Source organism: Brassica napus, chromosome A7 (genome assembly GCF_020379485.1).
Source record: "Brassica napus cultivar Da-Ae chromosome A7, Da-Ae, whole genome shotgun sequence".
NCBI lineage: Eukaryota > Viridiplantae > Streptophyta > Magnoliopsida > Brassicales > Brassicaceae > Brassica > Brassica napus.
This window is the reverse complement of record NC_063440.1, coordinates 4,478,768-4,505,245: the sequence shown is the minus strand read 5'-3', so window position 1 is coordinate 4,505,245 and position 26,478 is coordinate 4,478,768. Positions and strand designations below refer to the sequence as shown.

Here is a 26,478-nt window from a genome sequence, read left to right as displayed (position 1 = left end):
CAATTGATGATCTCGACTAATCTCAAGAGATTTTGCTCATTGTGATGACAAGCTAGGATCCTTTTATTAAAGGTGTCATGAGATCATATTATATATTATCAATAGGAATGGGTTAGCCTGCAAATTAAAAGCTCAGCTTCTAGCTAATGCCTCAGAAGAAGGAAAATGAATTAAGAGCAGTAAGAAATCTCAAACTATTTGTGTAATAAAATTGGTTTGGTTGTAACATACAAAGCATGTGAATCGTCAAAGGGGACTATTTTGGCTTCAAATGGTAAAAGCAGTTCAAGCGGGGCAGATCAAGCAGGTCATGCAGATCAAGCATGACAAGTGTAGATCAAGCGGGACAAGTGCAGATCAAGCGGATCATGCAGGAGAAAAGCAGATCAAACCGATCAAATAATTTATTATAACTTATGAATGACAAAATCAATTCAAAACTATAGATCGTATATTAAAGCAACAAAAATTACACCTAGATATCTAAACAAATATCTTAGATGTTATAAAATCGACCGAAATGCATGTAAATGTTTTATAAGATACTTAGACTTCTTTTGTTTTCTTTTTAGGTGATCAAGATTTTCTTGAGAGAACCGGTAGATTACACTAATATTGAACTTTTTGTTAAATTTACCACCGGGAAACTCTCTACCAGTACGGTGTATGATATTTGAAACAATAATTAGTCATGAAAATTATTTGATCGTACAACTCAATAAATACACGTTCTCGGTTAAAATTTCATTTAAAATTGTCTTCTCTCAATAGATTTACAAAATTTCAATAATTTACTTATATATAAACTATTTTAAAACATAAAAAAAATATTAACTACTTACCCTTGTTGATATTTATGTAGAAAACAAGTTAAGAACAGTGAAGCCATGAAAACCAATATATGACAGAACCTACATAGATTCTTCTCTTATCTCCCATTGTTGATGACAATAGCAGTAACAAGGGAAGGGTTAAAAAAGGTTAGCATCTAACCTTCTCAGTATTTTACACAGATTGGCTTATCATCAGACTACGCTCCTTGAGTTCTCTCGCAAGTCCCACCATTTCATCGGTGAGATCCTCCTGAAGCTTTCTGTCATCGAAACAGAAATTTTCAACTCATGTTTTTTACTCATTGCTACAAAAAAATTATAAAACGCAGATGAGTTCCCTAGGTTTTTCTCAGTGAGTTGTAAGAAACTACCTGTGTTTATCAATGTGTTCTTTAGCTGCAGTGTTTAGTTTTACTGCCTTTGACGGACCAGCATCAACATTTTACTCCTTGGAGCTTGTAAACCTGTATAAGGAAGCTTGTAAGAACAAAATAAGTACAAGTTGAGAAGCATGGCAATCAAGTGATTCAAACTTACATGATTCTTCGTCTCAGCTGTGGAGAAGTGGGGCTTCGAGGCTCGTCTTCTATTTTAGGAGAGCTTCCGCTGGTAAAAGAATCCTTTGGATAATTATCAACCAGACGGTGTGGGAGGAGTTGTGTGTGCATTGGGATAAGGACGAGACGAAAGAAACCTCAGTGACCAACTCTGCCAACCGCAAGAGCGATTGTGGCGGGAAGGGCATGTACAAGCACAATTTGGGTGCCCAGACTATTGCCACTCTGGGAGATCGCTTGGTAAGTTCAATCTCTTTTTTTTTAATTATTTTATTTTTATTTTATTTTTTATGCATTTCTTCTAATTTCTAATGTTTGTTTAACTTTTGTTTTTTTCAAGGCGGATGAAAATGATGGCGAGCCGGTTGGTGATTTCGTCCTAATGAAGACGGCGCATACCAACAAGAAGACCGGGGAGATTGATGATGGTGTTGTGACGGATGTGCTCAGCCTGATCGAAACTCAGAAGGAAGACGAAGAGACCCGTCTATCTCAGCTTCAAACCGACCCGGACGCCACTTCGACGGCTTCGACCAACTTGTCCCGGATTCGAATCAACAAAATCGTTGAATCGGTATGTTCTTTATAAAAAAGTTCAATTCATTTATTTCTTTATTTTCATTTTATCAACGTTTCTATTATTAAATTTGTTTATTTTCTATTTCAGTCGGTTCCAAAGAAGAAGGGACGTTTGGTCGGTTTGGGTCGTCGAGCCCGGTCGGTTCCTCCTTCTGCACCACAGCCCTATGTTGATCCAGAAGGGCTTATGGACCAGTTGAAGGACAGAGATGACCGCATAGCTGCGTTGGAGCAAAAGATGGCGGATCAAGAGGCGGGATGGGAGGCAATGAGGAAGCAGAACGAGCAAATGATGGAGATGATGAGGAGGATGTACCCGAACGAGCATTTCCCGTAGTTTCATTTTTTTTTTCAAAAACTCTGAATGTTTTATTTTGGTTTGTAAAACTTTGAATATTATCTAATATGTTTTCTATTTCAATTTTAATTTTATATTTTCGAATTTCAAATAAAAAAATAAATTTTTAATTTAAAAAAATATAGTTTTGGGAATATTCCGAGGAAGTTTATTCCTCGGGATATTGCGACGACTGCTTCCTCGGATATTCCGAGGGACGTATGTCCTTGGAATTTCCCGACGGATAAAGTTCCTCGGAATATTCCGAAGGCTCAGCTTTCTCGGAAAATTCCGACGGCCGATGTTCGTCGGAATTTTCCGATACCTCTTTTCTCTCGGAATGTTTCTGAGGACCGTTCCATCGGAAAACACCGAGGAGATACCGACGAAGAGTCCTAGGAAATGTTTCTTCAGAATGTCCTCGGAATCTTGTGTTCTTGGTATTCCCTAAGAATTTTCCGAGGAAATTCCGAGGGAATTGTACTTTCCGACGAAAAGTTTCCGACGACTATTTCGTCGGTATGTCCTCGGAATAACGGTATTCCGAGGACATACCGACGATATTAGCCATCGGAATTCCGGTGTTTTCTTGTAGTGTAAGTTTCATCAGATACCTCTGTGTCAGGCTGTAGATTTGGGGAAAAAGTTCAATAACTTGGTATTTGTTACACAAGTAAAGCTTCCAAAATCTTCTAACTATAAATGGGTTCTACCGGCAGATGACATAACAGGTTAAAATGTGGATTCCTGAAACTAAACCCATGGAAAAGGAAGTAAGAAAAGAAAGAAATTCAAAACAATTCCTCAGACCAAATGCATCAAATAAAGAGATAAGGAAAGTAAACAGGAAGGCATCTAGCTACGGTAGGATTATTATACATGAACCGAAAAAGTCCAGACGACTTTCAGGAAGTCCAGACGACTGAAATGGAAGTCGTCTGGAAGACTTCCTAGAAGTCGTCTGGAAGACTTCCTGGAAGTCGTCTAGTGCATTATATTTTAGACGACTAACAGGTAAGTCGTCCCAGAAGTTTTTTAGATCTGAAAAACCTGCATATCAAATCCAGATCTAAAAAACCTGCATATCCAAAACCGTTCAATTGGCTTAAAAACAAAAAAAAAATGAGTGGAAGATTAGATAAATCTACCTTTATAGAACACACAAAAATACATATCTAAAACTAATAGATCTACCTTTAAATGAGTGGAAGATGAGTACCATATGATTAAAAACCTGCAAAAAAGATAGATTAGTAAGAAAGACACGAGACAAAACTGAAAAATTCATATAAAGTTTGGTGTTTTCAAGTCAAAGAGATTTGAGTAGGTTTGAAGAGTTTTAGTTTGGGAAAAAAGTAAGAACTTTATACAACAAAAAATTACCAAATGAAGAAAAATCAGACATAAAAACTTACCAAAACGCTCAGATCTATTATGAAAGGGACACTTCGTTAGAACACTTCCATGAAGTTCAGACGACTTCCAGGAAGTCCAGACGACTGAAGTGGAAGTCGTCTGGAAAACTTCTAGTCGTCTAGTGCATTATATCTTAGACCACTAACATGTAAGTCGTCCCAGAAGTCTTCCAGATCTGAAAAACCTGCATATCAAATCCAGATCTGAAAAATCTGCATATCCAAAAACGTTCAAATGACTTAAAAACAGAGAAAATGAGTGGAAGATTAGATAAATCTACCTTTATAGAACACACAAATATATATATCTAAAATTGATAGATCAACCTTTAAATGAGTGAAATATGAACCATCTGATTACAAACCTGCAAAAAAAGATAGATTAGTTAGAAAGACATGAGACAAAACTGAAAAATTCATATAAAGTTTAGTGTTTTCAAGTCAAAGAGATTAGAAAGAGGTTGAAGAGTTTTAGAATGATGAACATTACATTTTGTTGCAGCCATTTGAGAGGAGGAGAGAGAAAGTGTAAATTTTTCGTTATATAGGGAGACAAAATATTCAATTAGGTTAAATATTTTTGATTCTGGCAACTTCCTAGACGAATTATTTGTAAGTCGTCCAAAAGACTTTAATATTTTTAGCGGAAAATTGAATTATTTTTAGCGTGAAACTAAAATAGAAGACTTCCTAGACGACTTACAAGTAAGTCGTCTGGTTTAAATTATTTCAGCGGGAATATTTGGACGACTTACATGTAAGTCGTCTGTTTTAATTTCTTCACCAGACATTGAAATGTAAGTCGTCTAGACCCTAAACATAATCTTTAAATTTAATTAACTAACTAAACACTTCATAAAATCAAATTAAACTTCAAAAGTGTTTACTATACACAAAAATAAACACGTATAGATAAAAAATTAATTTTTCAAAAAAAAAACATTCAAGCTTTCCAAAATCTAACCCTAAGAATACATACAATACTATAACATATGTTCCAAAACCTAGACCAAAGAATACCATGATTTACTGCCTACATTCATCTATATTGAAAACAATTCAATTTTGTTATATTTTAATTTATATCACTTAAAACTGTATATAATTACATGATTTTAATTTTTCGCTTATCAAAATATTTTTTAAAAATTTATAAATTATTTTTAAGATCAGCTACACCAGAAGACTTACTCTGAAGTCATCCAAACGACTTCCAACATCTCAGACGACTCAGACGACTTACTAGGGCTATATTCGTAAAAATGGCTTATGTTTTTTTGTTTGGTCACAAGGGGCTGGGCTGTAATTTCACAAGGCTTTTAAGTTGGTTTTGCATTTGATTCAAGTTTGGGTATAGGTTTGGGGTTAAAATCAAATTGTGGGTTAGTTTTGATAAATTTCCTTTTTAAAAAATTATATATTTGACTATTTTGCAATCATTGGACACATTGTAGAAAGAGAATATATATAGTGGGTATAAAAAATATTATTAGGTTTCGGTTAATTAGTTTTTTGTAATCTATAATTTATTGTATTTACTATTAATATAAATATGTTAAAATCGTTTATATAATTATTTCTATCCTACGATATGTATTTATATGTATATTTTTAATTTCTATAATGTATTATATGATATTTAATTGTTTCTATTAACGAATTATGTTAATTCTTCTAACATTAAAATGTTTAATTGTTTGTATGGTAATATAGATTGGATTTGGTAGTTTTAGGATTAGTTTCCTTCTTAAAATTTTAATTAAATAAATAAAAATCCAAATACCTACAACCAATCAAATTAAGAGAATTAATTCTAAACTTCACCTATGAATGACACCTAAGAAAAAGTCACTTAAGTATTTTATAACACATTCTATTTTTGCTTTATATTTTCTACCACTTTATTTTATTTAGAAGTAAAATAGTTACAAATAATTAATTAACAGTTACAATACTACGTAAAACACATGTATTTCGGCAAATATATAAACATTAAGTACGTAAAAGTATAAAATAACAAACAATACAACCAATAATACAACAAACAATTTTTATTATTCTTCACTGATGTTTTATATATGTATCCTTTTTTTTTCTTTTACAAAATAAACATGTCAATTTTATTATAATCAAAACAATATCAATAGAGTCTTAACTCAGTCCCGTATTAATATATTGTTTCTGATTTTCAATTTATATTATAATAAACTTTTTATCTATTAATACTATTTTAAATAATTTACCATATAATTTTATTATAATCAAAGCTATAAGAATTATATTAATAGTGTATATTATTTTTTGATGAAATAATTAATAGAGTATATTAACTTTAGTCTGGTATTAGTATAATGTTTCAATACTTCAGTTTTATATTATACTAAATATTTTAATTTATTAATATTATTTTAAAATACTTACCATATATTTTTCTGTTTTTAAATATACAAATATTTTAATCATTTCGAAAAGTAATAACTCAACTATACAATCAACATTTATCACTGAAAAATGACTCAATGATTTTAAAATTGTATATTTGACTGTTTTGCAATCATTGGACGCATTTTAGAAAGAAAATATGTATAGTGGGTATAAAAAATATTATTAGGTTTAGTTAATTAGTTTTCTGTAATTTATAATTTATTATATCTACTATTAATATAAATATGTTAAAATCGTTTATATAATTATTTCTATCATACCATATATATTTATATGTATATTTTAAATTTTTATATTGTAATCTATGATATTTAATTATTTCAATAAACGAATTATATTAATTCTTCTAACTGTAAAATGTTAAATTGTTTGTATGGTAATATAGATTGGATTTGGTAGTTCTAGGATTAGTTTCCTTCTTAAAACTTTAATTAAATAAATAAAAATTCAAATACCATCAACCAATCAAATTAAGAGAATAAATTATAAACTCCACCTATTAAGAGTTATTAACATTGCAGGTAACTCTTAAGTTTTTATTGTCACTCTAGGATACTTATAGCTACCGAGGTACTTTCGGGTGGTTAATTACACCAATAACCTCCCAACTGTAGTAAACTGAACTTTGCCTTTATTTTTTTTCTGTTTCCTCACTTGTTATTTTTTTGGTGGGTTTTAAAATACTTTGAATTTTAAATTTATTGTATCCACTATTAATATAAATATGTTAAAATCGTTTATATAATTATTTCTAGCATAGCATATGTATTTATATGTATATTTTAAATTTTTATATTGTAATCTATGATATTTAATTATTTCTATAAACGAATTATGTTAATTCTTCTAACTATAAAATGTTAAATTGTTTGTATGGTAATATATATTGGATTTGGTAGTTCTAGGATTAGTTTCCTTCTTAAAACTTTAATTAAATAAATAAAAATTCAAATACCATCAACCAATCAAATTAAGAGAATAAATTATAAAATCCACCTATTAAGAGTTATTAACATTAAAGGTCACTTTTAAGTTTTTATTGTCACTCTAGGACACTTATAGCTACCGAGGTACTTTCGGGTGGTTGATTACACCAATAACTTCCCAACTGTAGTAAACTGAACTTTGGCTTTATTTTTTTTCTGTTTCCTCACTTGTTATTTTTTTGGTGGGTTTTAAAATACGTTGAATTTTAAATTGGTAAAATATCTCTCTCTCTCTCTCTCTCTCTCTCTCTCTCTCTCTCTCTCTCTCTCTCTCTCTCTCTCTCTCTCTCTCTCTCTCTCTCTCTCTCTCTCTCTCTCTCTCTCTCTCAATTTTTCAGATATGTCAAATTAAACGTCGTACTTTTTTCCGGCGAGAAGCTTGAGGCTTTAATAATCTATACAAAAGGTTGAGTTTTATGGAGTCTTAGGTTTGATGTTGCCCAGATGTGTTGTCTAAAATAATATGGAACCAATTGACACAAGACAAGAAGAAATTCTTTAGTTATGGAAGAGGTTTTGCTAAGAGATAACAACAAGTTAACAACACAGATCTATAGTTTCTTTGAGAACTATAAGTCTTGCTGGTATTATCTTGCTAGGTGAGGTTCTCATCTGTAATTTCTACAGCTTTTTTGTTGTTAATTTGAAAGAATTCTCGTCAAACTCAAATTGAAAAACTAAACATGAGTTAATAATGACTCATGTTTCACTTTTGTTGAAATCTGATCATGGTTTTGTTATACATGGTAACTTGAGAGGAAGGTTGGATGTGAATATGATGCTGGAGACGGTGGAGAAGAAGAATCTCAGTGGCAGATTCATCTGTTGCATTAACATGGTGAAGATTCATCTCAGAAACAGAGGAGATGATAGCTTTGATGGTTCAGCTGATTGTTGGCAGTTACAAAGCCACTGAAATCTGATTTGAGCAAAGAGATAGGTGTGTCTTCAGAAGAGAAGGCAATGGGATCTTTGGACCGGTCGATGAACACTATTTTGTCTCAGTTTTACTTTTCGTGACGCTTTAGTTTGTGGATATTATAAATGTGTACACCCTGACAGCAAATAAACAGTGTACATATGGATATATAGTAATCTTACTGTACATACAAATCGTGTCTAATAACCTGAACGATGTGATTTCTTTTGGCTAACTAGTATATGTTTATCTTTGACTATAATGAGAAGGCTTGATCATCCTAACGAGAAGGCTAGATCAATCATTGTAACAAGAAGGCTTGATCATCCTAATGTACTGAAGTTAGAAGCTTGATCAATATGTCTGGTTTCCTCTTCTCTTTACTTTTATTTTGTATATATATATAGAAAATGAGCGTTCAAGCCAAGCTGATACAAAGCAAAACTACAAAAATATGTACAACCACAATTAAACACATGTACATATGTACACTAAACAAATGTAAATATGTTTCACAAACCCTCCCACTGACCGTACATATGCTTTATAAACCTTTCCATTCTAAATAGGATTTAAGCAACTAATATTCCTCTTTCTCTGTTAGGTTAGTGCAATCAGAGAAAAAAACTTGTTTCCGGTTATAAATGTGTACACTCTGACAGTAAATAAATAGTGTACATATGGATAGTAATTTTATCGTACATATATATCTTGTGTTAATAACCTGAATGATGTGATTTCTTTTGGTTAACTAGTAGTATATGATTATCTTTGACCATAATGAGAAGACTTGATCATCCTAATGAGAAGTCTAAAGCAACCATTATAACGAGAAGGCTTGATCATCCTATTGTACTGAAGTTAGAAGCTTGATCAATATGTCTGGTTTCATCTTCTCTTTACTTTGTATATATATATAGAAAATGTGTTTAACGAAGTGTTTGAAGTGAATTATGTTGAAAAAGAAATATGAAAAAGCAAATCTGGATGAAGAAGAGAGAGTGAGACCTACTATATTTTCTCAGTTAACGAAGTGTTTTAGATTTTGTTATAATAGAACTATGGTTTACTATTTGAAAAAAAAAAAGAAAAAGGTTAGTTTTGGAATTTTGTATGCTCCACATGTGTGGTTTCTCGTGGAAAAGAGTGAAAAATTGCTCTAATAGCTATAAGTGTCTTATAGTGTTATAAAAAGTCAAAAAGTGACATTGGGTATAATTATTTCACCTATTAATGACAGCTAAGCAAAAGTCACTAAGTGACTTCTCAATTAATTATAGGAGGATTTAGTCAACAAGCTCTAATTTAATTAATTAATTAGTCATAACTTTTTACCAATGTTTGATGAGATAAAAACATTAATTACCTTTTCTAATTTTAAAATATTAAAATAAAAATTTTCCACAAATATTAAAAAGAACTAAAACCAGTGTAAAACGGGTTAATACACAAATTATCATTTTCTATTTTCATAAAGTTATATTTATATACAATTTTAATTTGATTGCAGAAAGATCTATTTTTTTGAGCAACTCAGAAAGATCTATATGATGAGCATATGTCAGTTTGTATAATACAAATACTTTAAATCAACATAAAATATTAGGGTTAAAACATAAAATATTACATTGTAAGATAGATAAACTGTTTTATTGAAAATTCATTTTTTCATAAACTCAAACGTTTAATATATTTAACATCTCAAATTAATATTTCTGTTTCTACTTAAAAATTTAAGATTGAAAAACAAAATTGCATCATCTATAACAAAACTAATTAAGAACACTTTTAATAAACTATTAATTATTTACTATATTACTTTAAATATTCAATTAAAAATCTTCCATAGGTTAGACTTCTTTTTTTTTTAATCTCAGAAATATTATCATCTAAAAGAATTAAAATACATCATATCAAAAGATTTAATAATAAATTATATAGACGAAAAAAATTCCTAAAATTTGTATTATTTTAAATTAATATTTTGTCGATAAAATAATCTCGCACTTTGAAAGCGTGGATCAAAATCTAGTTGTTTAGAAATTATCTAAGAAGTGAGTTAAGGCCCGACTGGTACAAACACAGCGGTTGCGGTTGCGGGAGTTTGCGGATGCGGTTGGTTGCGGTTTCTAGCAGTTTTAAGAGATTTGTACGACTGATTATGCGGTTAGAAATAAGTGCGTTTGCAGGATACTTATGACTGGTTAACTACCAAATGCACAAGCGGTTAAATAATAAATTAACTATATTTACATTTTATATAATTACAAAATATCAAAAATCATAATATTATATTACATATAAAAATTATATTTATAAACTTATAGTTTTAAATTAAAAAAATTATAGAAAATATTTTAAAATTTTATATTATTGATTGAAATATAATAGATATATTTTAGTATTATTATAATTTCAATTTCAATTTTTATTTTCATTTTTGTATTTATATTTTTTTAAAAGAAAAGAAATTACCCTCCCGCAAATGCAAACGCTAGCTTAAACCAACTTTTGAATTTATTAAATTTAGAACGGTTTAAAGCAGTTTAGAGCAGTTTGAGTGATTGTTGCAAAACGCCAACATCTGTTACAAACCGCAAAAGCTATGTGTTGCGGATGGTAGAGGAGAAACTAGTCATACCCTTAGTCTAGGTAATTTTTTATATTATTTATGTACACTTTTTATGTTTCATTTATTTATTTATTTTTAAATGTTTAGAGGTTATTTGTCCAAAATCCCGTATATTTATTAAAGGAAGGACAAACCTTTTTAAGTTAACTATTTTTAAAAGGGCATACCATTTTCAACCAAGATCTAAGAGATGCCCCCTAAAATATCTAGTTATGCAGGTTTCAATTCCCGGAGAAAGCGATTCATTAAAAAATTATGCAGGCTACGGAAGAAAGGTTTACAAGGCATCTTCAACATGGTGCAAGTAAGCCCAGCCAGGTGTGGATCTTCATATGGCGGCTCTGGTGATGCAGTTAGACGTAGATCCTCATAAGGCAGGTAGTATTGTCGGTTGCCGAATCGTCTATGTAATATTTCTCATAATTGTATTACTCTAATAAAATCGGTGTTAAAAAAAGATCATTCTAAAAGTTTAGCTAATAGGTCAGTATGGTTATTTTCATTTTACATTTAATAACATGGTTGTTTAGCTTATGATTGTAGTGCTGTTCTTATTTATTTTTTTTATCTTTTATTTTTTCATATTATTTCTCCACATGTTCTTATATTTAACTGTTTGTGACAAAAAAGTCACACATAAAGTATAAAATCTTTTGTCCAAAAAATAGAGGATAAAATCTCTAAAATCTCCAAACATGTATTCATTAAAGGATAAAATTACTAATAGACCGTTAGTCACAACTAAGTAACTAATTAGGTAGACAAAAAAAAAATTTTGTTTTTTAAATATGAAATTATATATTTGGGAGAAATGATAGGAATTAGAGATTAGGGCTTATGATAATTTTGTTTTTTTCTTATTTGATGAATACTAGATTTTGATCCGCGCTTTTGAAGTGTGGGTTTTCTTAGATTATAAATAAGATTTGATATAAACTGAGCTACTGCATTCGTTAACTTGTCCAGCAATCTCTCATTTGCTATTTGCAGATGGTAGTCTTTTCTTTTGTAAGGCAAATAAAGAGGAGTGTCAAACCATTCTCGGGATTTAAAGGAATATGAAGCTGTTCCAGGGAAACAAATTAATTTCCAGAAATCCTCGATTCAATTTGGACATAAGATTGAAGAATCCAGTCGTCAAGAATTGAGAGATATTTTGGGAATTCAGAATTTAGGAGGAATGGGATCTTATTTAGGTTTACCAGAAAGCCTTGGAGGATCTAAGGTACAAGTGTTTGGTTTTGTACAAGACTGCTTAAATAATAGGGTTAATGGATGAACTTTTAGATTCTTTACTAAAGGAGGAAAAGAGGTGATTATTAAATCGGTGGTTATGGTCCTGCCAAACCATGTGATGTCTGTTTATCGGTTACCAAATGCTACAGTTAAAAAGTTAACGAGTGCAGTAGCTCAGTTTTGGTGGAGTCCAGGAGGAAGCACAAAAGGCATGCATTAGAAATCATGGGATAAATTATGCGTGCCTAAAGATAATGGTGGACTAGGCTTTAAAGATCTTATTGATTTTAACAAGGTGATGCTTGGAAACCAATTGTGAAGGCTGATTGAGAAGCCAAACACTCTTTTTTTAAGAGTCTTCAAAGGACAGTACTACAGGAATGCTTCCCCCCTGGAGCCGATCCGTTCATACTCCCCGTCATATGGCTGTAGGAGTATTATTTCTGCAAGATCTTTGGTTTGTAAATGACTAATTAAAAGGGTAGGAACAGGGTCATCTACTTCCGTATGGAATGATCCTTGGATCCCAGCCACTCGCCCGAGACCAGCAAACAAAAACCTTCAAAAAAGTTACCCAGACCTCACGGTGGATTCTCTCATTAACTCGGAATCCCGGACATGGAATTTATAGGCAATCAGAGTTTTGGTGGATCAGATGGAAGATAGGAATGGATGGCATTTCACTAACAATGGAAAATACTCGGTCCAATCAGGTTATCAAGTGGAACGGGTCTATCTTGATAAGGAAAAACCACCAGAATTTTATGGTCCCACAGTGGATATACTAAAAGCTTTCTGTTGGAAAGTGCGGTGCCCCCCGAAGATAAAGCATTTCTTATGGCAAATTCTTTCAGGATATATAGCGCTAATGAAAAATCTAAAAGCGAGAGGAATACAAGGGGATATATGTTGTGCTCGATGCGGAGATCCGGAGGAATCAATAAACCATGTGTTTTTAAAATGTCCTCCAGCAGGTCAATTGTGGGCATTATTTAAGATACCATCCAATCCTAATATTTTTCCTATTAGTTCTTTTTTGCTAATATGAATCATATTTTTTGGAGAGTCAATCCAAAGATGGATGACCACCAATTTGCATGGATATTATGGTATATATGAAAATGTCGGAATAACAAAGTGTTTAGCAATCTGGATATTAATCCACGGGACACACTTAAAATAGCAGAATTAGAATCATCACTCTGGGCTGAAGCACATGTAGTAAATGATCAAACGAGGGGGCATCTGGTATAGACCAGACCCACACTAGTGACTCCAGGACGATGGTGCTTCAAAGATGGTTCATGGAAAGATAAGAATTTATTTTTAGGGCAAGCCTGGTATAGCACTTTCCGGGTTTTGATGGTTTATTAGGGGCAAGGAATGTAAGGGCATGTCTTTCACCTCTTCATTCGGAAGTGGAGGCATTAATTTGGACAATGGAATGTATGAAGAATTTAAGACACTTTCAGGTTATGTTTGCAACAGATTGTTCTCAATTGGTGAAGATGGTTTCAGAACTAGAAGAATGACCAGCATTTGAAAGTTACTTGGATGACATTAAGCATTTAAAAAGAAGGTTCCTCAACTCAGATACTGTTCATGTACCCCGTGCAGATAGCTTAGCACGCATGCTAGAAAAAAACCGTCTTTCGTCATTCACATGGATGCGGAGTTACCGATTTGGTTTACAGAGTCAACATGAGTCTGTAAATGTTTGTTGTCAAAAAAAAAATTATTATGACATTGATACATTATTATGTTACAAATTCTATATTATTTCGAACTGGGAATTTGTTTAAAAATATATAAGTTATGAATTAGCTTATTTGAGATTTTGTAAATACATTCTTATGAACCTCTCTCTTAGGTATGCTGGACATTTTATCCAGATAAAAAAAACTCAACCAAAACTGACCCAAAAATATATATTTGGTTGGGGTCTTGGTCCAAGGCAAAGTACGTATTGGATATTTTTTTACCCGCAGGTCTTGGTATGGGTCCATGTTCTATCCAAACCCCAATCGGGTACTCAAAGTACCTGAAACATTTTGTGTATGTTGTTGGGGTCAAAAACGGTTACGACGGAATTACCACCCGAAAATCCTTGGAGATCGTATTTCCGAAAGAGATAGTAAAAGAAGAGATGTAATCTTCGTAAAAAAATAACCTATACGAAGTTTTTACGAGGAGGTATCCTTTGGGAATCAAACCGAACAAACCAAGCTCGGTCGCTACGTATACACGCCGTCCGGTCGCTACGAAGCAACCAAACCCGAGCCAGGCTCGGTCGCTATGCAGCGACCGAGCGCTCGTCCCGCTCGGTCGCTACGTAGCGACCGAGCAATCGTCCCGCTCGGTCGCTACGTAGCGACCAAGCTCAGCCAAGCTCGGTCGCTACGTAGCAACCGAGCGATCATCCCGCTCGGTCGCTATGTAGCGACCGAGCTCGAGCCAAAGCTCGGTCGCTACGTAGCGACCGAGCGATCGTGCCGCTCGGTCGCTACGTAGCGATCGTGCCGCTCGGTCGCTACGTAGCGACCGAGCTCGAGCCAAAGCTCGGTCGCTTCGTAGCGACCGAGCGCTCGCCAAGCTCGGTCGCTACGTAGCGACCGGGCTCGAGCCAAAGTTTGGTCGCTACGCAGCGATTGAACCTTTCCGAACATCGATACGATACCGGTCCTTGCGTTCTCGTCAAACCTTCGAATGCTATCTCCCGAAGACCGTAGCGAGCTCAGTCCATGTTTCCCGCTATTCTAATTCATCGATCAAACTTCGCGGATTAGAAACCGCGGAAAACTCGTAGTAAACGTGTCGAGTCGGAAGACGGCCCAAAGGGACCTAAAACACGACTCGAGGCCCATCCTACGATTTTTCCTAACCAAAAGCCCGTGGACCGCAGCATGGTTCACGCTTGGCCCACGAGGAAGGATAAATGTCAAGTTTCCGCGGATAAATACGGAAGTTTCGAAGATAATTGTGAAGATCGGGAAAAATGGAATATCTCCATTTTTATGCTATGACGGCTTAAGGGCAGAAGAGTAAAAGCGTAAACCGACCTTGGAGCTAGTATATAAGGAGTCCTAGGCGAGGTGCAAGAGAGAGAACTTTTTCAGAGCAAACTTAGCACTTAGAGCAATTTAGGCAATTTTCCGTTTTTGTTATTTCGAGCTGCGACTCAATTAGGTTTAGCCGTCTTAGGGTTGCTAGAACTAGGAATCTCGCCGACAGCTCTCGAGCCCAGGCTTATACCTTGTTGTAACGCTCATACGCAGATTCGGAATAAGATCTACTTTGCTCTCTTTTCGATTTCTTATTTTTATCGTTGTTATTCTCGTGTTCTGATTGCTTGACGTGTGGTAATTAACAGATATCCGGGTCCTCTGGGAAATTAGGGTTTTCCTAGTTTCCTTATTTAAACGGAAATCGACAGTGTGAATTTCGGTTCCCACATATCTTAGGTATATTTGGGCATTTCAGATATATTTTTGGCATTGTAGATGTTCTTTTAAATTTCAGGTTCGGGTTTTCAGTTATAGTTTCGTGTTTCAGGAAAATTTCAAAAATTGTAAATATATTTCAAATATTTGGATAATTATTTGGGTATTTTTGGTTTATTGGATCATATTTCGAATAAAATCTAGATTCTTTTTCGGGATTTATATATTTATGGATATTTATTTAGATTTTTGGGTATTTGTTTGGGTTTCAAATATTTTTTTTGATTTAGCTCATATTTTTTCAAGTCCTAAATACTGAACATATCCAGACATGGTATGTCATTTTCAGTTGTATTATTGTCATAGATGCTTAGATTTTTGGTTCTAAGTTTGCTAACAAAAACTATATCTTTATTTTTAAATATCAAAAATATTAAAATTTTATACAATAGGACTAAATTTTAACATAAAATGTAAATGATATATTACATCAAATCTATTAAAATAATATAGCTTTATACACTTGTAATATTACAGGCTGCGGTTTTAGAATGCATTTATACCGTATTCAAAAAAAAAAAAAATTCTACCTATAATCTTAGCAAATGTTTATGGTCTATGAGAAGCTGTAATGTTTATTGGATAGTTTTTCAAATATGTAAGATTTTTTAATATTCAATTTTGGTGGTTTCATTTGCAAATTTTTTTGAATAAAATCATAAATGATTTAATATATTAAATTTGAATCTTCTGGTTTTTAAGTTTTCAAGGACTCTAATCCATGTCAGAGATATATCATGTTTGCACACTTTTATTGAATTATTATTTTTTAATGAAATGTGAAATTTTTTGATGTGTAAAGAATAGACATTTACAAGAGATTGTAATAGAATGTAAAAGCCAAGAATAATTTACAAGCCTGAAAGAAGTTTTATTTTCCTAAGTGTTATGCTGTGACTTAAACCATCGACTCAGCAGACCCGCATACTGATGGTCGGCCTTGTAGCGAAGTAATGTGATCCTATTACGCATTGCCTTATCAATGGTCCGAACAACTTGATCGATTGAGCAGTAACCAGTCTGATGCCACCTTGCATTTCTTTCCTTCCATTTGTGGTATATGCAAGTTTGAAATGCCATTTTCATCAGAATCCGATCCATATTTGGAAGTCTGTTACTACTCAAAAACTGGAAAGAGGTCATCCAATCTGGATCAGTTCTGTGCCCACTCAATATGTTTACCAATCGATTCCAAACCGTAAAGCAATAGGGACACGTGAAGAAGAGGTGATCCCGTGTTTCGTCTCTCATCCGCACAATACAAAGCCTGCTCTATACCCCCAAGCTCTCATCCTATCTCCCGTTGACAATCTATTGCGAACAGCCAACCATACAATGAATGAGAATATGGGGACTGGTTGCGCGAACCAGACACTCATGCTCCAAAAGACCGTAGCCTTCCTATCTCTGATTTGCTCCCAACTTTTTGCTGATGAAAAAATGGCTTGTAAGTATTGTCAGAATGTTTCCATAGCACCACATCACACCCATGTCTTTCCTTCGGTACTGCCTCTCTCTGGATACAAGCATGAATATCATGAAAGTACCGGCTCCTTTTTCCCGGAACGTTCCAACGCCCTTGTGAAACTGCATCACTAACCAGGGCGTTGCGTGCAACACCAAGATAGCATGTACCCACGTTCCCTGTTATATCAATAAGCCTCCCAATTTGCAGCCAATCATCAAACCAGAAGAAGGCTTTCCTTCCATCATTAACCTCAAACCGAAAAAACTGATAAGCTAGTGGCCTCAATTTTAGAAGATTTCTCCAGATTCAGGATCCTTTACCATCTTCTTTCACGTCCCAGAAGGAATTCTGTCGAAGCAAATACTGCTGGATCCATGAAACCCACAGAGAGCTCGTCTGTGTGAAGAGTCTCTAAATCAAACTCAGAGCAAACACTTTAGACGAATCCCACAACTTCCTTATGCCAAGACCTCCTTCTTCTCTAGGGCTGCCTGCATACATCCTCCCAAGCCACCTTAGCTTTATGGGTCTGGTTAGGTGAGCCAGACAATAAGAAGGTGCTACACATGCTCTCTATCTCATCTAGGCAAGCTTTAGGAAGGATAAAATCTTGACTCCAGAAGTTAACAATACTTGAAATAACTGATTTGATCAGTTGTAGTCTTCCTGCATAGGATAAACACTTGTTTCTCCAAGATAACATCCTTCCTCTCACTTTATCAATCAACGACTCATAGTCTTGTTTTGTTAAGGTTTTAGTGGTAAGCGGCATACCTAGGTATCGCACTGGCAAGCTACCAACCTTGATCCCTATACTCTCAGCTTCTTGAATCAACGGGGTGACGCCAAGGCCTGAAGCAAAGATGGAGTATTTCGCTGCGTTTATACGTAGCTCGGAGATGGTTGCAAACTGATCCATAACAGCCAGGAATCCTCACTGTGATCTAACAGAACCATCTGTGAACACCAGTATGTCGTCTGCAAAGCTGAGGCGTGTAAGCCTCACTTCCCAGAACTGAGGATGATAGACAAACTGTTGAGCCTATGCTGCTTTATTCAATATCTTTGACAAGATGTTGTTCAGAATCACGTACAAATACAGAGAAAGAGAGCAACCCTGACGTATACCTTTAGCACTTGTGAAAAACCCCTCCAAACTTCCGTTTATAGAAACTGAGAATGCAGCAGTGGGGATACAAACTCTTATCCATAAGATAACTGCGGAAGAAGGCCCATTGCTTTTAAGACTGATGTAATGAATGACCATTTTACCGTGTCAAACGCCTTCGAGATGTCAAATTTGACCGCTTCTCTATCTGAGTTCGATGATCTATGGTACCCATTCACAAGCTCAGAGGCTAGAAGCACGTTCTCCAACAGCAGCCTCCCCTTGATGAATGCACTCTGGTTAGGTTCAGTCGCCTCTGGTAGCACTGTTTTGAGACGACGCGCTAAAACTTTCGAGATAACCTTGTATAGAAAGTTGTAGCACACAATCGATCTATAGTCCTTCATGCTCTGTGCCTCCTCTAATTTCGGAATGAGTGGAAGGATTGTAACGTTAATTCATGTGGGCATGAAGCCAAACAAGAAGAAAGATTAGGCCGCAATGATGAATTCTTTTCCCACAACTGGCCATGCCGCGACGAAGAACTCCTTGGTGTATCCATTAGGGCCAGAAATCTTATCATTAGGGAGAGCATGAATCGCTGAAATGATTTCCTCATCTAAGACTGGGGCAACTAGTTCTGCAGCAGTGCCTGTAGAACATTGGTAAGTTAACAACTCTTGCAACAGAGGGTAGGAATCATCATCGCTTCCTTGGTCTTGAACTTGAAGGAACTTCTGAAAGTGTAGAACTGCCTCTCTCTTAATATCAGACAGGTTTGTAATGGTTTCTCCAGCTTCATTAACAAGACTTTTAATAATGTTGCGGGAGGACCTTGTCTGCTCTGCTCGATGAAAGAAGAATGTATTATGATCGCCAGCTCCCAACCATCTAGCACAAGACTTTTGGTGAAAGAATTTTTCCTCGATAGCAGCCAATTTATTCTATCTTTCCGACGCTTCTACTGCGGCAACAAAGGTGACCGGATTCAAATCCTGAAGAGCCTGGTTTTGACATCTGCACATCTCCTGAAAAGCAAGCTTAGTTCTATTAGGGAGGTCCCCATAATGGGTGATATACCTTGGATTTGACCCATTTTTATCCATGGTATATTATTATTTTACTATATATATATATATATATATATATATATATATATATATATATATATATCTACGTTTTCTACTCTTCTAGGTATGTTTTCAGGTTCAGGTGCATTTCGAAGTAAAGCTATGACTTTGGAGCATTTTGGAGCATAAAGGAAATTTCACCCGAGCTGGCCACTTAGAGGTCGACGAGAGGAAGAATAATCGATTGATGCGCATCAGTGCTGACGATCGATATCAGGAAATGCCTCGACAGATGAAGATTAATATCGATCGATGTACACAAGTACCGTCGATCGATGTCGAGACACCAGACGCGACATTTTGGATTCAGCAGACTTAAAAACCAAGGCCAAGCCAAATTACCAAAATGCCCTGACGAGTTTTTAACCTAGTAGAATATATACTGCCTAAGTGTTTGACGGCAGAGAGCGCTTTTCTTTTCTAGACCTAGTTTTGTTACAAGTTTCATTTGGAGAGAAGATCACTTGTGATTGGAACTCCTTGTTTCATTTTCTTATCATCTATTCTATGAGTTTCTATTTATCTATTGATATGAATTGCTTTGCTATGTCTGAGTAGTTCAACTGTTAGATCCAGGGTTCAGATAGGTTTGTGGGATTAGCCCCAAACTATAGATCTGCCTTGTTGTGATATTCATGATAGATTTGTATTCATTGCTTGTTTTAGCCTAGCTAACTAGAACTTGATCATAGGATTGCATATTCAAGCACCCTTGTTATCCCATCCTGACATCTATCTATCATATTAGGATTGCTAGAGAGGGCTAACCGCCAATTTAGAATCTTAGTAGAGCATTTTCATACTCGCGCATAGGCCTGGCTAGAACCCGTCGATCGATGTCCTCAACTGACAATCGATCGATGTTGGCAAAAGTGTATCGGTCGACGTCTTAATAGACTATCGATCGACACTCTCTTGTGTCTGCATCTAACCGGTGAGACACAAGATCTAGTCTGTTAACCAGTGGTACATGCGACAGCTGATCACTGAGTTAAGCGAATGAGCTCTAATATATCATGCATGCAACAGTTAGGCATCTATAGGAATTATAATCTCCAACACCTGAATAGTGGCCCTGCATCTAATATCATTTCCAACCTAAGTTACATTTATCATTTACTCGCTAGTTACTATTGCTATTTTATTTAAAACATTACAACCTTTAGAATTAATAAACACTAGATTTAATTGTTCCCTAGCTCCTTGTGGATTCGATCCCTAAGTACTACATCTGAACCTCTTTTGATGAGAGTAACACTCCTTAGGGTAATTTGAGTGGTATCAAATTTGGCGCCGTTGCCGGGGAGCTTTGATCGCCATTAGATTTAGTTTTATTAATTCTTATTCTTTTCTTTACCCCCTTTTCTAATAATCTTTCTTTTTCTTGTCTTTTCAGGTGCATGCCAGCGGTACCAGAAGCAACAAGGAGAAAGACTTGCTGTTCTCAGACGATCCTGCTCATTTGGAACGCACCATCCGTAGAGGTCAACGTTCCACATCGCTCGACGCAACCACTTCGTCGTCGATCGATACACACAACCAACCGTCAACCGTCACCAGACCGTCATCGTCGATCGATCCCAATCGTTCGACAACGATCGATACTACACCGCGTACGTCGATCGATACCGTGTCGTCGAAAATGGTAAACATTATTATTTTAACTCAGGATGAGAACGGAAACCTGTATGACCAGGCCGGTCATCTGCGTAATGCAACATGTCAGAAAATATATGCTCAGGGAACTGTAATCCCTGATGCTGATGCTACAGGAGCTGCTCAACCTGTAGATGAGGACGCTCGATCGAAACCACTGGCCGACTACAATCGCCCAGATGAGTATCTAATCGCTGCCATTCGGATGGAAGGAGTCCCCGAAGATTACCTGCTGTGCAAGCTCTTCAGATACACGCTGAATGGAGAAGCGATGCACTGGCTTAGGCAACAACCCACAGGATCTTTAACATCCTGGAGCGACATTAAGAATGCTTTCTTAAGAAACTTCTTCGATGAGGCGCGCGCTGAAGAACTTCGGAACAAAATTTTCACATTCTCGCAGAAGGCTGGAGAGTCTTTTAAAGATGCGTGGATTAGATTTAGGTTTTTCCAGCGAGACTGTCCACACCACGGATTTGATGAAGTGCAGCTGCTAAGCACTTTCTTCCGAGGTCTCGCCTTACAGTATCAAATGGCTCTTGATACGGCGAGTGAAGGAAACTTCACTACTCGGAATCCGTTGGAAGCTGTGAGACTTATCGAAAACCTTGCTAACAGCAGCAGCACCAAAAACACTGACTCTGAACGGAAGAAGTCTGTAGCCTCTATCGGGAAGGAACAGATGGACGAAGTAAGAGCTAAGTTAGATGTGGTGCACGAACTTCTTAGGAAGCAAGTCTGTTCAGCTGAAGGAGAAGTAGCAGATACAGAAGGAGAAGAAGATGTGAACTACATCGGAGGTACCGGATTCCAAAAATTTGGAAACCAGGGCGGAAACAGAAACTTCTTTGGAAATGGCCAAAGAAGTAACCAAAGTTCACAATTTCAAAAACCCTTCAACAACAGCAAGAGCTACTCGAACTCTTACTATCAAAATCCACCACCCCAAACTCAGGAAAGCAAGATCGAAGAAATGCTTGATCGAGTACTGTTGGGACAACAACAAATCACCGTGGATTTCAACGGTAAGATAGACTCTGCCTACAACAATCTGAACACCAAAATCGAGACCTTAGGGACTCAGGTGAGAAAACTTGAAACCCAAGTAATTCAGACGGGCGAGACTATTAAGAGGCAAGAAGCTTTCGCTAGAGAGGCAGGAGCCGACAAAGGGAAACACCACGTAAATGCCATCATAGATGATGAATTCTGGCAAGTGGTGAGAAATGAAAACCTTGAGGAAGGAGATTTCGAAATCGAAAGCTCCATGAGTCTCGGCGGATCCCAATGGTGTCGACCGATGTCGATGAACTCGCATCGATCGACAGACCATGATGAAGATCGATGGACGGATTACTCCAGTCATCGATCGACGTCGTCTGCCAATTCGACTGAATGCAAAGCGGTTCGAATTCTAACTCATGAAGAATTCGCAGCTAAGCATCCTTACCCACTCTCCCCTTTCTATGAAAAAATCGATCGATCGGTTAACTCAACCATCGATCGACAGAGTGAGTCCGACATCGATCGTCACAACACACGCCCCCATCGATCGACAGGCACCTCTGACATACCGAGTGCGGTTACCCTTAATCGATAATGATTACATCAATGCACTCAGACCACCACCTAAACCATTAGTAAACCCACCCGAACCAACACCCAACCCTTTAAATAGTTCAACAGAACCAGTTCAAGAAGAACAAGAATCTGAAGGGAGATGGTTAAGGAAGAGGAAGGAGAAGATTCCTAAAAAGCTTAAGAAGGAAGCTAACGATAAAGAGATGGATGGTTTCACTAAACGAGTCCTCATAATCCCAATCGAAAAACCTTTTGATGAAGCTTACTTCACACACCGGTTGTGGATGTTCTTCAGAGAAACAAAGGTAACTGAGGAGGACATTAGGAGAAGATGAAACACAGGATCACATTGACGAAGAAGAGTGATCCTGGAAAGTTTGCAATACCATGCGTAGTCAAGGGTGTTGAATTTCCCCATTCAATGTGTGACACATGAGCATCAGTTAGTATCCTCCCTAGGATCATGGCAGGCCAGCTTGGTTTGACCATCGAACCCTCAACGGAATCCTTCACCTTCGTGGATCTTTCAGAGAAACAATCAGGAGGTATCATAAGAGATCTGGAGGTACAGATTGGTAATGCCCTTGTCCCTGTAGATTTTCATGTCTTAGACATCGAGCTTAACTGGAACTCTTCACTTCTGCTTGGAAGATCCTTCCTAGCTACAGTAGGAGCTGTATGTGACATGAACAAAAACAAATTCTGTCTAACGCTCATAGACCCAAACATCCACTACGATCCCATCCGACCTAAGAGAAAGGTAATTAATTCTGTGGATTATGGGAAAGAACTTGGCTTCATTAGCGCATGCCATTGTGGAGCAGAGTATGAATCGGAGTACGAGACAGAGTACTCGGAATCGATCGACACCCCAACCTTTCCATCGATCGATTCCAATGTGTCAAAGGTGACCGATGACCACAACAACACGTCACTCGACGTAATGCATCCACTTGACCATTTCGCTTCACCTAATCATTGCTACCAACATTTTACCTTCCAACCTCCAACCATGAGAGGACATGATGATTATTCCATAGGCAGTTGGGCAGACAGTGGTTTCCATGAAAGTTTTGCAGTTGACACTGTAATTACTTCACCTCATGAGGAACATACCGAGGAATACGATGAGGATTACTGGAAAGAACGTGCAATAGAAATGTCTTTGCAGGATGAAAGACTTGAAACACATAAGTTCACCAACACGTTTCCAACATCGTTCGACGCTGTGCACTCCACATCGGTCGATACCCACCCTCGTCCAGCAAAACAACTGCTCACATCGATTGACACACCGAAAGGAACATCGATCGATATTCGCGCCGCAGCGAAAATTCAGGAGCAGGAGAATGTTCCCTCCCTAACTAGGTTTACATATACCTATATAAATCGTTTTGCACCTCCGAAACCACCTACACACATCAGAGCAAACACACAAGCAAATAAGATGAACACTTTTCCTTCTACATCAACAGAAAAATCCATGAAGAGCAATCATCGCAAGAACAAAAGTTCTGCAGAAATTACTCTCCCATCGATCGATGTAACTGTATCTACATCGATCGATACTACTCTAAACCCTAATCTCTCTAAAAAGAATAATTAGGCAAACATTGATTACGGTTTTCTAACACCTGATGAATTTGGTATTTTCAGGGATCCAGATGGCAACGCACGTGCAATGGATGAAAGGATTTTACAAGTGTCCAGAGAGGACATAGCAGACATCCTTCAAGTAGCCAATGGACCTGACAACCTGTTCTCACAGCAACGTGGCACTCCAGACGTCATTCTAACAAATCCTAACAACCACGAAGGAGTCACCACAACGGAGATCAACACAGATCTATCACGCCAACCAAAAGGGCAAGCATCAATCGACGGTATAATAGAGACATCGATCGACAGGGTAACACCAACGTCGATCGATATTGATGATCCGACGTCGATTGACAGACGCTATGAATGTGGGAGTCGCGCTTTCGACATGTATGGAGCCAGAAAGTTCACTTGGGAACAAAGGGACGAATATGGAGTCTAGAGAGATGAGCGTGGACACGCACGAAGCGCAGCTGGTGAGATGATACCTGTCACCAAGGACAACATCAGGAAAATACTGGAAAGAGCATCTCTTTTTGAAGAGAGCCACATCTGTCTTCCAGAACATGCCACTTCCTTCACACTCACAAGACTGGCACCAGAACTCTACACCAAAGAAGAAATCGATGAAATGGTGCTTGGTCTTTGTGGAGCTCAGGAAAAACTGGTAGAGGAGCTCAAAACACTGGTAGATGAAACACATCAGCCTTTAGATAGAGGCTACAATGAGGTTTTCAGATGTATGGCAGAAATGAGGACAGAAATTGATAGTTTACGTCAGCAACTTGAGAAGGAAGCTACGACCTCAGCATCGATCGACGCACCACGTGCAACATCGTTCGACGTCAGCCTTCCTACAGCTAAGATCCTTGCAGAACCGCGATGTTCAACACAACACAGGGATGAATGGGAAGTCTCATACATCGACACAAGGATAAACGACGTTTACTGCCCTCTCAACAACAACGTGGACTGGCCAAGCACCAAAATCGAGCTACTACAGCAAGACCTGGACACCATTCGTAAGAAGGACCAACATCCAGCCACATCGATCGATATGTGCACCTTCACATCGCTCGACGCCAAAGTCTCAGCAATGAATGAGAGGCTGAGGACTTACGAGGATATGCATGACCGTTTTATATCACCAGTCATGATAGATTTAAACAAATTGTCTCGTTAATTACTTGATGCCCAAAAGAATATTGAGAACATTACTAATCAAAGTTTTTTGCAGGAAAAATCAGCATCGATCGACAGGCTAAGAGGACCCTGGATCGATGGCAAGAAACCTATGGAGTTACTTCCTTACATAGCAGCAGAGGTTGACAAGATCACTTCCAAGATCTATACTGCTCAAGACAACATGGAGGAACGACTTGATAAACGCTGTGATGACATCTACTTTCCATTCGACAACAAAATCAGTGGACTAGACAACCACGCAGAATGGCTACAGAAAGAAGTCAAAGCCATTTAGAGGCAACTCGCAGCTCAACATCAGATATCAGCATCGATCGACAAGACAAGAGCAAAATCGATCGATGGCAACTCACCGAGATCGACCAACAAACACATAGTCGCATCGATCGACGCCGAGTCTACAACAATCGGTGAGCAGTTGATACACAAGACAGTGGAGTCAATGCAAAAGGAACAGACAGATCTTTCAGCATACGCCTATGACAACATAGGCTGGCACCAGGTCAGCATTGACAACATTCAAGAAAGGCTACAGAACATCTCCAATGTACTTGGGAAAATGGACAAGAAATAATGAGGCCACAAGAAGTTTCATTGCATCTTGGTCCAGAATGCGCAGAGATAACGTGGATGCTTGTTTTCCAACAAGCAGCTGCTTGTCCACCCAATAGCCAATCACTACCACAGTCAAGCTAAATGACTATAACCAACCGCTGAGTGGGAGGCAACCCGCTATTAGGTATTTTACTTTGGTTTTATTAGCTAGCATTTAATTTCTTTTGTTTTATTTCTTTCAGATTTATGAGAACCAAGTAGGAGGACTTGAATATCGACCGACGACGAAACGTCGACATCGTTCGACATAGGCAACCACACGGCGATCGATGTAACACTTACCCATCGATCGATATTTAATCCGGTCAGATGTATCTTACCTACTTGTTACATTTCGTACATCATACACTTTTCATCATAACTCCGGCTGAGTTACACTAGGACAGTGTAATTTAAGTCTGGAGGGAGATTTACTGATATAATTTATTTTATTCTTACGTAAAAAGGAATTTCAAATAAATTATGCTTAGCTATCGAAAATAGGGACTATAATCTTATATTGACTTAAACATGAATATCTAACCAATCTTTAGCACCATTTTAGATTTACTGATTGCAGATAGCACTAAAGATGCTAAAGCAGATCAACCTATCAACTACACACTTGCCATGAAAGTATGAAGTAACCAAAGCTGATTTCCAACACTAAACCTAACATAACCGCTTGTCTTGGGGCTTG

At 36.8% G+C, this 26,478-nt stretch overlaps 1 non-coding gene across 1 annotated transcript; it reads right to left on the bottom strand.

Annotated features, from left to right (window-relative positions):
• Positions 1–21,172: 21,172 nt before the first annotated feature.
• On the bottom strand, positions 21,173–21,278 carry LOC125576783. Its single transcript, XR_007315209.1, has one exon. It is a non-coding gene; the product is annotated as a small nucleolar RNA R71 (small nucleolar RNA).
• Between the last annotated feature and the right edge of the window lie 5,200 nt (positions 21,279–26,478).